At 46.5% G+C, this 16636-nt stretch overlaps 1 long non-coding RNA gene across 1 annotated transcript; it reads left to right on the forward strand.

Moving 5' to 3' along the window:
* The first annotated feature begins 1320 nt into the window (after positions 1–1320).
* LOC148442746 (uncharacterized) lies at positions 1321–10247 on the forward strand. Its single transcript, XR_015875773.1, has 5 exons — positions 1321–1465; positions 8657–8744; positions 9240–9398; positions 9476–9598; positions 10166–10247. It is a non-coding gene; the product is annotated as an uncharacterized LOC148442746 (long non-coding RNA).
* The last annotated feature ends 6389 nt before the right edge of the window (positions 10248–16636 follow it).

The raw sequence follows: 16636 nt of genomic DNA on the forward strand, positions 1-16636 counted from the left end.
CCGCAAAGGCACATGGGAAGAGTGGCCGTGACTGGGCATGCGCAGCATACCCTCCGCGGCCATCTTCTCTCCTACTGCAGCCAATAGCCAGAATGAGCTTCTATGCAGACGCTCATTCTTCTGACCTGGCTCACAGTCAGTCACCTGACTGGCTGACTACCGTACTGTAGTGCCCGATCGGAGCTGCAACGGGAGGGGAGGGGGTGAGGCAGCGTCGCGAAGGGTGTGGGGGCAGCATCAGAGCCCTGGAATGCCTCCCCGCCCCAAGGCGTTTCAGTCGCCCTAGGCATTTGCTTAGTATGCCTAGGGCCGGCTCAGTATTTGTGGGAAGGTACATAAAGCAGTTCATATTCTCTGTAGAGCAATCACAGTAAAATGCACTGACAGGTAGCCACTAGCCAGGGCAGGAGGAGACATCATCTGCAGGTTATGAGGAGACAGGCGCTAACACACACAGGACGCTGCATGGCATCTGACGTCACACCACTGTGCCAGTGCTCTGATTGGCTAGTGAGTGTCATCACGTGATGCGGTAGTAGCAGGGAAGGAGACAGGCGTCTCCGTTGTTATGGTGACCAGGCGCAGGTATGGCGGAGAAGAAGAAGTTTAGTGGAGCTCCCTTCGGCAGCCAGGAGGCCAGGTACAAATGTCCAGCCCAGGACGCACAGGCTGCGGGAATATAATGCTTTTGGGACAGTGGGAAACTAAAGCAAACAGAGACATAACAGCACACCTTGGTGTATGAGAAGGTCTATAATGTTACAGCCTAACTTTCTTTAATGTATCGTTAAGTCAGGGGCGTATCTACATCCAGCGCTATCACACACACACAGCAGCTGGCTGGTTAGTTCTTCTATCATGTATGTGAAACAATGTAGCTGCAGCATGACAGGACACGCTGTCCTGGAGCTGAGCAGCCTAAGCCCGTCCTCCCTCCTCCCTGACTGCTCTGTGTATCGTGTGTGTACTGCTGCTGCGGGGATCACTGATTTAGAGCAGACAGGCAAGAGGCAGCGTCTGCTCTTAGTCACAGGCAGCAGCTTCTATAGCACAAATCCTCCTCCCCAACACATAAAATTGGCTGGCAGCAAAGTGTTAAACACATAAATTACATACAGTACTTGAAGTTGTCTCTGTCTCTGTCCTCTCTGTCACCCGTCCACTACACCCCACGCTGATTGGATAAGGTCCAATGGTGGGGGTGGGACAAACTTTAAATGACAGGCTACTGGACAAATGATTGCCTGTATAGTGGTGAGTGGACTTGTGCTGTGTGTACACAGGAAGGGAAGTAGAAAGGAATTATGCGTTCCACCTGCACATGGATTCTACTTCCCTATGCTGAGTCTGCATGCTGCATCTGGTTAGACAAGCAACCTGCCAGCCAGGGAGCCCAGCAGCCAGCACCAGCCAGGGAGCCCAGCAGCCCGCTTACCAGTGACAGGGCCCAGCAGTCTTCCAGAAAGTATAATTATTCCTATAAAAAGGAGGGGAGCGGGAGGGGGGGCGCAGGTCCTTTACTTTGCCAGGGGTGCTCGGACCCCTAGATACACCCCTGCGTTAAGTAGATGGCTGAAATGAGCCCAAGGTATTTTAAAGGGGAGATAGACAATCATTTATAAAGAATAATAATGCCTACAATAGATAATATGGACAAATAATGTTTAGTAATTGAGTCCAAAATGTGGCAAAATATATGCAATAATGAGAATGTGACAACAGTGGGAATCACATAGATTATAATTGAAATGGCACCAGAATAATAGCAGCATCAATTATAGTAATAGAAGTTGCTTTCAAGTAGAGAACTGTTCTATAATGCCCAGATGTCTCCTGATAAAAAAAAGGTTTACACGGTACAATATTGGTGTAAGTCATTCATGTATAAGCAGCGCAAGAAATAAAGGATAATACTCTGTATTAAGTAAACACACCCCTATTTGCACTTTGGGCCTGATTCGTTACTGATCGCAACTGCGATTATGCACGAAGACGGCCGATTGTTGCGTTTGCATTGCAGTGCGCAAATGTCACTGCGATCGGACTGCGATCGCAGTGACTACACAGGCCTATAACAGAGTGAGTGTTTGGGAGTGGTGATTGGGGGGGTGGTCGGCAAAACTCAGACATGCCAGTGCATTTGAACGCCATTACAGTGGCGTGCATAAATGCCACTTCGATGGCATATGCAGCTTGGGATCTCACTGCGTGCGATGAGGTTAGCAAATTCTGACCTTGTGCAAGTGTGCGTGAGGGTCTGATGGTACTCGTTGCTACCGATGATTATGCAGATTTGCAAAGTATTATGGATGTGAGTAAGGAGAAGTGGTCATCCTTATTTTAGGCTGCGATGGCACTGAGATTGCAAACATTAGCATATTTTCGCTGTGCAATCCGTAATGAATCAGGCTCTTTGACCCTCCACACTGTTCCAATAGTTTGGCATTTTGACATTACACAATGACACAGTCCATTTATACTGAACTCTACCAATAATGATGTAAATTTGCCTTGATGACCTTGAAAATACACTTTGAAAATTTTTAGGTGAAATGCCAGTTTCATGTTTGGTAAACAGCGAATCGAATTTTAAATGGAAATATAATTTTTTATGTTGTTGATAAATGTGCACTATCTATTTCCCTAGAGTCTATGTTTCTAAATCATCATATACGGTTCTTTTACCAAAATAAAATGGGCAGACTAGATGGGCCAAGTGGTTCCTATCTGCCGTCAAATCCTATAGTGTATTTTAGCTAGTGGCAGGATTAGCAGTATGAAAGCTCCCACCCATGTTAATACATTTAAACGTGCAGTTGCAGATATGTTATGCAACTTAAAATTAGAACTAAATGTTTATAGAAAAATAAAGTGAAATTAAACCAACTTAGAAAAATATTTTTTTACCATGAAATGCTCTAGTGCTGTCCTTCTGTTGAGATCTTCCTGTCAGGTGTCATACAACAGGGCACAAAAAGCATTTTAAAAAATATATTTTTTTGGAATAACCGAAAAACTGAAATATGGTCTGGTAATTGATGTATATAATACTGCACCAACACTCATGAAGGGATACACCATAGTCTCCAGCTGAACTCTAACTTCGCACTATAGGGGCTTTATTTACGTAGTGGCAGGTTTTATAAGCTGACACTTCCAGGGCCGGCGCTTCCATTAGGCAGCTTTAGGCAGCTGCCTAAGAGCGTCGGGACCTGATGGGCGGCTCGCTGAGGCTGTCTTGGAGAGAGGGCATTGCCTTCCCTCTCTTAGAAGCCACTATTGCAGGCTGAGACCCGGTGAATCCCAGTGGCGGCGCCCATTACACCCGCTCCCTCCCACCCAACCGCGGAGAAGACAAACTAAACAGACACACATAGAGGGGAATTCAATTAGAGGCGAAAAGCCATATTCACCTGTTTTTTTGTGAAAAATTTGCCTAAAAAAAAATTCGCCAAATTCAATTCCAGGACAATTTCGCCTAAGTGGAAACAATTCTCCAAAAATGATTCTCCAATCAATAGCTGGTGAAAAGAAATGCAAAATCTTTATTTTGGGGTGTAAACGTGGTGAAAAAACTCAGACCCCTTGGGACAGCCCACCAAAGGACAAATCTGCAAAAAAAACAGAAACAAAAACCTAAGAACACCCCAAAAAAGACATGTCATTTTTGGGGTGAGAATTTAAAAAGTGGGGGGATAAACATTAAAAGTATCGAAATAGACTTCTTGGGGGTCCCCAAGTATGGGTCAGGGGTTTTTGGGATTGCAGGTGCATGCAGCAGGTGGATTTTTCACGTTTTTTAAAAGTTCACTTTAGAGACATAAAAACATGCTAGCACCCTTTTCAAGCACCCCAAATTTGACTGGTTTACTTAATTTCACCAAAAAATACAGCTTTATGCCATTCTTCACCACTTTTACAAAGACGCTAATAGCAAGCAATTTACACAACTTAAGTACCCAAAATAGTCTTATTAGGGCTATTAGTACACATTTATATTGATTCCCTAGGTTAATATATCTTTTTCTGGGGTACAGACTCATTTCCCCAATTCTTTCAGTATTTTTCGCCTGTTCCGCAGTCGCCTATTTCCGTTTTCGCCTGTCTTGCAATTGAATTAGGCGAAAAGCGGGGACGAGCATGGAATAAATTCGCCTCTGAAACAGGCGAATGAAGCGAACAGTCGGACAGGTGAAAACTACACCTCTACTTGAATATGGCTCACAATGCTAGAGGCTGCGGCAGCTGCCTGGGTCCTGTGCCGGCGATGTCATTGGCCGGCCCAGTCTGCTGCTCCGCCTCCAGTCTTCAATGTTCCCTGAGTCCTGGTGCTATGTATGCGCCCCTCCTGGACTGATTTCGGGGGTGGATGGGGGTGGATTGGGCTGCCGGGACGCCAGGTCAGTTCACACTCAGCCCGCCCTTCAATATCTGATCCCCCTCCATGCGATCAGGCAGCTGGATGCTTGATGGAGTTAAAAAAAAAAAATGGCTGACGGAGCCTTTGCTCTGTCTCTAGCCCCTGCGCCGTCAGCCTCAGACTTCAGACCAGGCAGCAGATGTAATGCAGCACTGAGCCAGGCTGCCAGCGCCCAGCAGCAAACTGCCCAATATTATTGTACAGTACTGCAGCACCAGGTAGGCACCAGCAGAAATATATATAATTCTATAGTGTCCTGTGTGGGTGTGTATATATATATATATATATATATATATATATATTAGTGTCCTAGTGTTCACTCTAGCTCCGGCGGCAGGCAGGGTGCCGGAGCTAGAGAGGGCAACGTTGTGCGCGCGCCCAAAAAGGGGGTGTGTGTATAAGACGCGTCCCCTTTTCGTCATACTTGGGGGCGTGCCCGGCACTTACGGACACGCCGGGCAGCCCCCAAGCGCTGCAGAGAGGGAGAATAGATGCTACCCGGCGTCTATTCTCCGGCGGTGACTGGGTCACCGCACATTTCTCCCCCTGCGGGACACTGCGTCCCGCGGGTGAAGACGGCACCCGCAGGCTGTGAGGGCAGGGCGCTTTTTGCCCTCCTGGAGGGCAGGGTGCTATTTGCCCTCGTATTATACGTGTGTGTGTGTGTGTGTATAGATATATATAAGCAACAACTCCGGCACTCCTTCACGCAGTGTAACTTGGACAAACAGCCCACACCTTGCTCCGGTGCCTTCCTTATTAGGAGGACAGCACCCCCAATACACACTGTACAAAAAAATAAAAAATAGGCAGCACTCGGAGACTGGATAAGACTCGTGAAACCCTCAGCCGAGGGACTTTTAATCAATCATAGGTCGACCTTTCGGAGTCTTGCACCCCTTCCTCAGGACAGCAGAATAACACAATACAAACAAACAGACATATTTATATCATAACTACTCACCACTAAACAGGCGCCATGCACACCTGAGCTCCGTCCAGCAGCCGCACTTCCGGTCGCGGCAAGTCCGCAAAAACCGGAAGTGACGTCACCCGGGCGGGACCCAGCGCCATGGCAACCTGCAATAACATACACAGTGCGATCGTGAACAAACTTAGTCATTATCATAATGCAATAGATCCATAAAGTGTATATATCTCAGCACATGTACACTGTGTAAAAAACATAAGATCTGCGTACAAATATCATGCACAGAAAGGATTATACAAACTTTGTTGTGTATAAAAAGTGATACTTACAAAAAGTGTAAAGTGAATACACATACATATAAATACTCAAATAAAATACACATATTCTAACGTGGACATATAACTAAAGATAAAAAATGCATTAGTAACACTATAAAAAACATTTTGCCACTAATGACATTGCCTCTTATTGTCATCAATATGACAAGTAAAAAATCAATACTACATAATGGAGAAATGGAGCCATCTAGTGGGCAAAAAAACACCACTACTACCAAATTTAAATGCATATACAATCCTTAATGAACATATTCATGTCATAGAAGATCCACAACATTGGCATATAAAGCCATCCAAAATTACACAAATTTATAAGAAATTAATAAGACCCAAAGAGTCATTTAACCCTCGAGGAAAAAGAGTATCCAATCTACAGATCCACTGTGTCTCCAATTGCAGGAGTTTCCTTCCTCTATCACCACCCCTTAGTGACAAGGGTACATGGTCAATAATCTTATATCTGAGGGTCGCTATACTGTGTTTGTTATGCGCAAAGTGGCGTGCTACCGGTTGTTCACTACCATTAGTGGAGATAGCTGTTCTAATTGCCGATCTATGTTGAGCCATTCTGATTTTAAATTGGCATTCAGTTTTGCCTATGTAATATAGGCCACATGGGCATATAATAACATAGATGATGAATCTAGAGGTACATGTCAAAGGCCACTTAATTTTATATCTTTTCCCCGAGTATGGATGGAGTATGGTATCCCCGGTCTCAAGATATGAACACGTCGTGCACCCTAGGCACTTAAAACATCCATCTTTACGTGTCAAGAAATTGGGCTTAGGCATAGGTTTTAAAAAATTTGTCACATCAGTTTTAACCACCAGATCTTTGATATTTCTCCCTCTGGTATAGCTAGGTAATAGTTTAGTATTGTGCAAACACTTTAGCTCTGGATCAGATGTAATAATGGGCCATAACTTCTTAGCTCTTTTGTTGGTATATTTGCTCTTAACATCGTATTCATGGACCCATGGTAGCTGATTTAGCTTTTTGTCCTTAGGATCAATTCTCAATAACTCTTCCCTACTCAGACAATGCTTTTTGTCTAGCCTTAATCAATTCTTCCACCGGATACCCTCTCCTCTCAAATTTTTTAGACCTGATATCTAATTGTCACTTCCGGTTTTTGCGGACTTGCCGCGACCGGAAGTGCGGCTGCTGGACGGAGCTCAGGTGTGCATGGCGCCTGTTTAGTGGTGAGTAGTTATGATATAAATATGTCTGTTTGTTTGAATTGTGTTATTCTGCTGTCCTGAGGAAGGGGTGCAAGACCCCGAAACGTCGACCTATGATTGATTAAAAGTCCCTCGGCTGAGGGTTTCACGAGTCTTATCCAGTCTCCGAGTGCTGCCTATTTTTTTTGTACAGTGTATATATATATATATATATATATATATATATATATGTGTATGTATGTAAAAATGCGATGTCTGTCAGAAAACAGCTACAGGCGGCACTCCACGGTCTTTATAAATGAAGAAAAGTGACTTTATTCGCCAACGTTTCAAGACCTGGGCGGTCTTGTCATCAGGGTGTAAAAGTGTGACAAATAAGGAAGCTTACCTTAAATAGCGGTGTATTAACAATGGTGTCCATGAACATCCTCAATCCTGAATATTCAAAATATTCTCCAGTACAAACAGGAATTAGATAATCAACTTTTGGACACTGCAGTATATGAAAAATTAACATATGACCCTACTTTAATATATAAGTCAGAACTGGATTCCACTTTACACACGGCGGTACTTAATCAGCATCTAAGTTCTAATCTGCTAAACAACTGGTGCAACCATTTCCAAGAGTCCCGGTGATTTATACAGTTCCCCCCCCCCCGCAGTAGAGAGAGACTTAACAAGAATAAAAAAAAAAACCACTTACCTGAAAATCCTGCTCCTGGTCCCGCCGCTGTCCGCTCCTCCGGCCGCTTTCATGGGAGAGACGTCGTCATGACGACTTGTCTCCCATCACCCACTGCGGGAGCCGGAAGATGGCTCCCGCAGTGGGAGCAGCAGCAGCCGCTGAGAGTCTGACAGACTCTCAGCCGCTGCTGATTACACCAAACACGCAGCAGCCGGCTCCGGCGGCTGTGTGTTTGGCAGTGTGTAGCGCTGACCGAACTCCGTCCGGTCAGCGCTACACTTGACTCGGGTATAAGCCGAGGGGGTACTTTTTCAGCACATTTTTTGTGCTGAAAAACTCGGCTTATACTTGAGTATATACGGTAGATCACCTGTGCTCAAGCATGGATATCCTTAAAACATGGACTGTATGGCGGAGTTTGGGAACCTCTATCATATGGTCAGGAAGCAATTAGTTACTTATGTAGAATCAGTCATGGTTTGCGGTCACTGGGCCTGATTCATTACGGATCGCAAATCGGCCGATGGTACGTACTTCGTATGCATTGCAGTGCGCGTACGTGAGTTAGCATTGCGATCGATACAAAGCCATCACAGACTGAAGGACAGGAGGGTGTTTGGGGGTGGTGATGGAGGAGTGGCTGGAGAAACGTTGGCGTGCCTGTCCGTTTGAACGCCGTTGCATGGACGTGCATAAATTGTCCACTGCGACGGCATACACAGCTTGAGTACTCACTGCGTGCAACGAGCAATTTATGAGTAAGGTCATACCTGCTGTAATTGTGCGTGAGGGGCCGATGTTACTCGATGTTCCCGATGTATACACAGCACTGCAAGGTATTACGGATGTGACATAGCGGTAGTGGGCGTCTTTATGTTGGCTGTGCGACGGCATTGCGATAGCATACATTAGCATATTGTTTCAGCACACCTGTGTGCGTAATCGCAGCCGCGATTGCAATAGTTATCCGTAGTGAATCAGGCCCCACTGTTCTTTAATGTTTACACACTTTTTAGCCACGAACCAATGAGTGAACAACAAATACATTTTTTTACATAAATAGTTACATTTAGATTTTCTATCTTATCTCATAGATTTGATGTATCTGCGGTTTATCCTGAATTTAAGAAACCTGGTTCCTACACACAAGTACCTTACTGCAAGAGGGCAACTTCAGAGACAGTGAGTACATATATGATACACCACTGGCTAAGAAACTCTAAAGAACATATTTCATAAAATATTAGGAGGGGAACATGCAGTAGCCAATGGCAACTACATAAATTAATTTGTGTCTCTAGAGTCCTGTAAAGTGATATCTGGTTGGTTGCTGTGGATTGAAACAGTTCATGCTCATTGCACCATGTTATTAAATAAGATCTAGTTGATGAAGTTGATTTTAGATTCAAGAAAGTTTATGAAAGATGTACAGTTCAAGGCTACATCCGAATAACAATAATGTCCTTTTAGAGGTCACAGGACACCACTTACCCCCTCTGTCCCTCATCTACCTAAGCCTCTGTTGATTGCAGGGCTGTATTTTATAGGGTAAGACTGGTTTTCTCTATATGTTTTTCTTGAGAAAGAAAACATTTTTCACGTTTTTTCTTATTTTTAAGTAAGAATGTGAATGTTGGACATAAATTGTATCTGTAAAAAGACTGTGATTTAATCCAGGCAAGACGTTTAGGGCCTGGAACCTATAATCCCTATAATCCTTTCGTTCTGGAGTGAGTTGCATCTACGCCTGGATGGAAAAGAGCAGAAGAAACAGAACGGCTGACTGTGATGCCACATGTCCTGTACAAGGAAACATGGGAGAGGAACCGTTTGCTGGTGAGGTGAAGCTGTAATTTACACTCTGGGAAACATGAATCAATTTTCTGAAACGTTTGTATGCTTGATTACTTTAGAAGCAAAACATGGGGCCGGGTCGATACAACATAAAGTCATTTCTGGAGCTAATGGAAAAGAAACCTGTCAGCGTGCGAGGACTGTGTAACACTAAAGATGTGCGATTCAAGGACGAATTAAAGGTAGAGCATGTTAAACAGTGATAGAGGAGTTCTAGGAATATGCACAATGATCCTCTACACATTGTGGGTCAGCCAAACTGTAGGCTAGTTCTAGGTACACACTGTGCATTTATGGGACCGATTAACCAATTCCCAGCCTAGTGCTGCCGGCGAACGGTCACAGTAATATAAGCATGCCCTGGCAGCGCCCCCTCTGTTTTACACGGTAGCTTGACCCGACGCTGGCGAAGCAAAGTATTTCCATTTTTGCATGTCCCCGTTGTCGGGTACAGTGTAACGCAATCTGAATAAATTACAGTAAGCTGCCATCTCCATAGAGATTTATAGGGGCGGGGGTAAGCCTCACAAACTGATTTCACTGGTGCCAATCTGTTAATAATGTAATAAAAGCACAGAAAAGTCCTTTGGTGAAAACACCAGAGAAAGGACTTTTCTCATCTTAATAAATAGACACCTGAATCAGTTCTGTACCCCCTTCCTGGCAGTGTGTGAATGATGTCACATGCAGATGAATGTTTGCTATGTGATCTATTTTGTTCATGATTCCTGTTTCTGTCCTCCACACAGAATTGTACCCCAGGACCTGGAACTTACGGCAAAGCAGGGAATCCACACACTCATAGAAGAGAGGGCTTCAGAGTCTGCCAGCTCCAAGGGTATAATGGACAGCGAAACGACTAAATGTGGCTCAGCAAGCAGCAATGTAAGTGATTATGGGATGAGAGGGGCCGTGTGTCATTGCTTTCCTAATGCACTGCTCATATTTCAGGAATGTGTGCCGGGACCAGGAACCTACAACCTAAAATGCTCCATAGATGAAACCTTGAAGCACGTTGTGGGTAAAAGAGGACCTTATGACCTATTCACCGGGCCAAGATCACAGCACATCCTGTACGGACACTTTGCTACACCTGTAAGTATGCTACAAAGTGGAACGCTTCCATTAGAGGTCATTGAATGGAAGATGCTGACCACATATAGTATGTACATGTATAAAACTGAATATAAGAAATTAGGGAACCAGTATATGACGAACGGTACAGGAGGTATACAATAGTATATGCCTGTACTTTTTTATTTTCAATTATTATATAAATGGTATACTTCTCTTTAAGTATTGTTTGTGATTTATGGCTACCATGTAATGATCACAATATTCCCTTGTTTAAAAAAATAAGAAAAAGCAATCTTCTCTGTTCTGTGGCCAACTTGGAAATCCAGAAGACTCTGGGCCTGATCAGAGATGGGTGATAATGCACAGACTGCGACTCTGCATGCAGCGGCTGTGCAATAATATGCTTATGCCACAGGTGGCGTCTAGTTTAAAATGACGCCTACTGTATGCATTGCAGATCCGAGGGGTGCAGCATCGGCTCACTCTGTGGGAACATCTGCCATCTGAGTAACCCTGTGTTGCAAGACGCAGACACTGGCCACGGCGTGCCTCAAAAATGGGGCCGACACATCTGTTTTCAAGACCACCCAGTCCCCAAACTGCCGCAGCTTGTCATTCATGTTGTGGCTTAGGGGGCACTGCTAGCGATCTCTCAGAACGAGATCTGCACATGCACAGATCTCACACCATTGGGTTTGCGTACATCTCTGAATAAGGCAGATCTGACCATCAGGAGGTGAGGTTGAATAACTGCACCCTATACAATACAGTACAATAAAATACAGCCACCCACAAGATTTTATGACCTCTTGATCAAAGACACTGCAGGGGTGGTAAATGAATAAATTGTATGTGGAAATTGCCAGATTTGGCCAACTTTATCTGGAGAAACTTGTAACATTGTAGGTCAAATTGGTGTTATTATTGTCCCACTTGGTGCAGTTATGGGTGGAATGTCTATAATTGTTTACGATTAGGGAACTAATACAGAAAACATTTGAATTTGTTTATTTAAAATATATTTATGCAGCAGGCTCCATAGGGTATCCACAGGGTTACCTTGGGTTATAGTCCTGGCTTGGCCATCGGGCACCACACAGTTAACTTTGTGCTCCCAGTATGCACTGGGCCCCCCTCCTATAACCCCGCCCCCAGGCCAAGGCACCTCAGTTTCAGTTGGTACCCGGCCATAGTCGGGTCACTGCATGGGGGCTGCTGGCAAAAACAGCCCCGAAGTTAAGAAGACTGCAAGTGCGGCTAGTGGGGACAGTCCAGCGGAAGCCCCCACTACCCCACCTACACCCCTGCTGGCGCTGAGCCACCGGTACTGAACCAGGGAACTCTGCAGGCTTTTCTGGGGGTCCCAGCTAGCAGGACTGTGGTCAGGTGCACAGGGAGCAACAAGGTAAGCACAGGGGGCGTCTGCGGACGGAGCCCACTGTGGCACAGTCCAGTGTCCTCAGGGCTGGGGGCTACCTGAGGGGTGCAGTTAGTGGAGCCAGGTACTCATCCTGCGCTACCACTAGACCACCAGGGATATGGGGCTGGAGCATTAAGGAAGCGCTCCAGCATCCTGAGGGTTAATGGCCTGCCAGAGAGGGTGCTTTTCCGGTTTTAGACTATGGGAAAGACCCCTCTCTCACTGCACCAGCTGCCTTTCTACTGAGGCTTGGCGCGCTGGTGCTTGGGATCCTTCCCCACGGCTCCGCCTACAGAACGCACGGTGGCCATCTTGGATGCACAGCAACGCTGAGTAGGAATGTGGAGCCTGGGTCCCCCACCATCCTACCTCTCCTACAGCTTAATGTTTGGTCAGGTAGCGCTATTCCCACTTCAGACTTAGCATCTGAGTGGTTGATGATAGCGCTGTTAGTGCAGGCATTTATTTCTGCACAGTATGTGACTTTATGCTAGCAAAGCTGTATATTTTCTTCTGTCATCCATTTTTACTGTCCCTGTTTTCTGCTCTGTTCTACCCTAATTGGTGCACACTACTGTCAGGGTGGATATTAAACCTCACAGTGGGTAGTGTTTTACTTACTGTAAGGGGTCATATACTAACATATCTGGTAGTGAGGATTCCGCACATAGTGCTACCCCCGGTTCACTGTTCCAGGTGTAACATGTGTGGGGGAGGGAGAGTTTCCGCAGGATGGGATATGCAGCACTTGTTTGTCCCTGCCTGTCACCCCTGTAGTGGCCAGCACGTCCCAGGAGCCTCCTTGGGCGGCGCTTAAACTAGCTGTTAAAGCCTTGGTAGGGCGATTGTCCGCTCCTCCTGCGTTCCATCAATTGGGGTTCACGCATCAGGCGGCAGTCCCTTCCCCTGTACTTGGGGCACCGGGGCAGTTGATGGTGGCACAGGGTCCTCCTCCTCAGAGGCTGTCCCAAGAGGAACCTGCCTGGGTGAGCACTCTGGACCTGATTCAGACCCGCTCGCAAGCGCCGGCTCTGACGTGCGCACGCGTGAGACCCGGCTAGCGACGGGCGCTCCGTTGCTCCGGGTCTTGCACCAAAACGGGGCGGCTATCAATTTTGATCGACAGCTCGCACCATTTTGGAGGCGTGGCGGGGGGGTGGCTTCACAAACTGAGGCGTTCCCAAGCGAACGCCTGCCGTTTGTGGGTGGCCCCACTGACATCACCAGTGATGTCAGTGGGAGAGCTTCCGGCTCTATTAGAGCCGGAAGCTCTCTGAGGCTTGCGTCCACAAGACCCTACCACAAGCCCCGATGGTCGCGATGGCCTGGCCGGTCGCAATAGCTGTGGGTGGTCACCCACAGCTATGCGAGTTGCCTGGAGGCCGCACAAAAAAAAAAACGCCCTGAATCAGAGCGAGCGCTCTTTCAGAGCATCCGTCTCTGAATCAGGCCCTCGGTCCGCCACAGTACAGAACTTAACGGACGTTTTGCAGGTGCCCGCTCTACGGCCTGCTGAGAGACCATTAGTAGCGCCACTGTTACCACATTATGACGATGATGATGTCAGATGAAGGGGAGCTCCCGGAGTCTGACTCGGAACGACCCACTTAAGCGGTTGAGTATAAGTGCAGGATTTATGTATCCGGGCTAATTAAAGCTTTCCGCAGGGTTATGGAGGATGACTGTCTCCCTGAGACTGCATCGTCTTACGCATACTTTAAAAGGTAAGGCGTCAGTTTTTCCTCTCTGGTCAGCTGGTGGACCATATGGAGGAAGCGTGGAAATTCCCAGGCAGAATGTTTCAGCCCCAAAAGAGACTCATATTCTTATCCCTTTGCAGAGGATTACTTCACTAAGTGGGACACCCCTCCTCAGGTGGATTCCCATGTGACACGCCTGATTAAGAGTGCAATCTTACCCATGCCGTCTATGTCCTCATTTAAGGACGTTTCGGACCGCAAGGTAGAGATTTACTTAACATCCATTTACTCTTTGGCCGGGGGATCCGCCAGACTGCTCATGGCGGTCTGTTGGGTGGCTTGGGCCATGGAAAAATGGGCTGATGCTTTTTAATCGTCATTCTCCTCTGATGCTTCTGAGGAGCAGACGGTGCTGGTAGTATCCGTGATTCTGCTACTTATATTAGCGAAGCAGCGTTGGATGTTAGCCTGCTTACTTCCAGGATTTCAGCAGCAGCAGTTTCGGCTTGCCGATCGTGGTGGTTACGTTCTTAGATTCCACGTCTGCATTCAAAGAAGGGCCTGGAAGGCTTGCCGTTTAATGGTCTGGTCCTCTTCGGCCCAGACCTGGATAAAATTGTAAGTACATTGGCAGCTGCAAAGTCTGCATGTCTGCCATCGCCTCAGGCTCTGTCTAGGACTGCTACTTAGGCTGAAAAGACGATCGTCCTCAAGGTAAGCAGAAGGTGCAGTCTTTTCCCAGGCCATCAGGAGCCACCAGGAAGACACCCTAGTCCAAGAAGCGACCTTGGAGTGCTGGACGCCTTGTCACCAAGCCTAGGGCAAACTCTCAGCATGAGTTGGGCCTCCCCTTGGGGAACCCCAGGGTGGGAGGCCAACTTCTTTGGTTTGCCCAGCACTGGTGGATGATTATCACAGACACCTGGGTCAGAGAAGTGGTTTCTCACGGGTACACCCTCTCCTTCAACAGAAGGCCTCCCCATCAGTTTTGTTTCCTACACTCCGGAGGTAGGCCTTCATTCCACAAAGGCTCTGGAAATCCAGAAAGTGGTAAGTTCTATGCTCCAAGACGGGGTCATAGTTCCAGTCCCCCCGTCCCTCAGGGGGATGGGTTCTTATTCCAATCTCTTTTTGGTACCAAAACCGAACGGTTCTGTCCGTCCTATTCTCAACTTCAAGGCTCTCAACAAGTCTCTGAGGGTCCCTCGGTTCAGTATGGAGACTCGACGTTCCATTATATTAACTATGGAACCTGGGGATTTCATGGTGTCCCTGAATATTCAGGATGCCTACCTGCATATCCCCATTGCTACGGCTCCTCAGAGGATTCTCAGATTTGCTGTATTGGATCACCATTACCAGTTTCAACCGCTGCCGTTTGTTCTTTCCGCGGCTCCGCAGGTGTTCACCAAGGTAATGGCGGTCATGGCGGCTCGCCTGCGGTTACAGGGGGTTCGCCTGTTACCTTTCATGGACAACCTGCTTTTCCTAGCAGGGTCTCCGGAGGTACTTCGCAATCATCTGCAACTGACAATATCGGTGTTGCATACTCACGGCTGATCGATTGGAAAAAGTCCTCACTGATGCCATCTCAGAGGATGATGCATCTGGGAGCACTGTTGGACTCTCAGCAGCAGAGAATCTTCTTTACAGAGGAGAAGATCTCAGCCCTACATACCAGGTTACGTTCCTGTCTCCAGGGTCGCCAGGTGTTCATTCACTTGGCATTGAGATTACTGATTTCCATGGTGTCGACATTCGACATGGTGGAATATGCCCAGTTTCGTTCAAGACCTCTACAGAGGCTGATCCTCTTCAGATGGGATGGATCACATGGTCGGATTAAGGATTCTGCCTTTGAACCTCTATACACCCCTGCCTATACCTTCTGATATCCTGCCTATAAACCTCTAAGGACGACGCTATTTTGCGTACGCAGTTATACAGTAAATAAAGACTCCAGACCTAGAACCTGTGGTTCCAAAGCACAAAATATTATTCAAGCAAAAGTACAGTCAGTTACACGCTAGTTATAAGTACAAATTTAGCGCAAAGGAATTATACAGACCCAAGTACAGTTATACATACGCAGCGCTCTGGACCAGATGTAGGCATCAGCAAGAAACCCCTCGTCAATCAGCATTCAGCACGAAGACTCGAAACCCAGGGTCAGAGCACACATATTTATACCCTCCAGAAATAGACAACACAATAGAGAAGTTTGTTGCTAATACCATTGGTCCTAAAGGAGAGGGCATATGTTACAAGGCATTTAACAGGTTGGTTCAAATATACACAGTCCAGCCTCTAACAACTGGTGGTCTCTGGTTTCCCACCTCATGCAAATCCTAATGGTTGGTCATATAATGTTCATTTTGTTGCTTGAAGTCTCTGCGGTCCATTAGTTGAGAATGCCTGTTGCGATCTCTACATCGATGTTACCGGAATACTGTTGAGAGAGTATGCATCAGTACAATACCAAACATGGCTTACTTATCACATATAAAACCTTAGTTACAAAATAATCTTTATTTCATAGCAATTATAGTAAATGTGCATACTTGAATCTTATACCTTAAAGCTTTTGGAACCTTGTATGTGAATATGTAATGTGTGAGTATGTGGGGTTTGATGTAAAGACGCTAGTTAGGTTTATCTGATTTGGGGCAGATGTGCACGCATGCAGCTAATAAACAGCGTTCGCATGCAGGATATTGTGCATTCGCTACTGAGCGTCATGTTAGCAGCTTAACTGTGCATAATGTGTGGTGTTCATGCATGAGATTCCATACGGCAGTGTTCATTCCAGGAGTACTCAACTCTGAAGCGGACTTCCTCAGTCGACACGATGTACATCCAGGGAAGTGGTCACTTCACCAGGAGGTCTTCCAACTCCTGGTGGACAAATGGGGTTTTCCAGAGATAGATCTCATGGCCTCCAGATACAAATGCAAGCTAAGAGTGTACGGGTCCAGAACAAGAGACGCAGAGGCTCTCCTGGTAGACGCTCTGTCGGTTCGGTG

This window comes from Taudactylus pleione, unplaced genomic scaffold, assembly GCF_031769625.1.
Source record: "Taudactylus pleione unplaced genomic scaffold, aTauple2 ptg001397l, whole genome shotgun sequence".
NCBI classification, from domain to species: domain Eukaryota; kingdom Metazoa; phylum Chordata; class Amphibia; order Anura; family Myobatrachidae; genus Taudactylus; species Taudactylus pleione.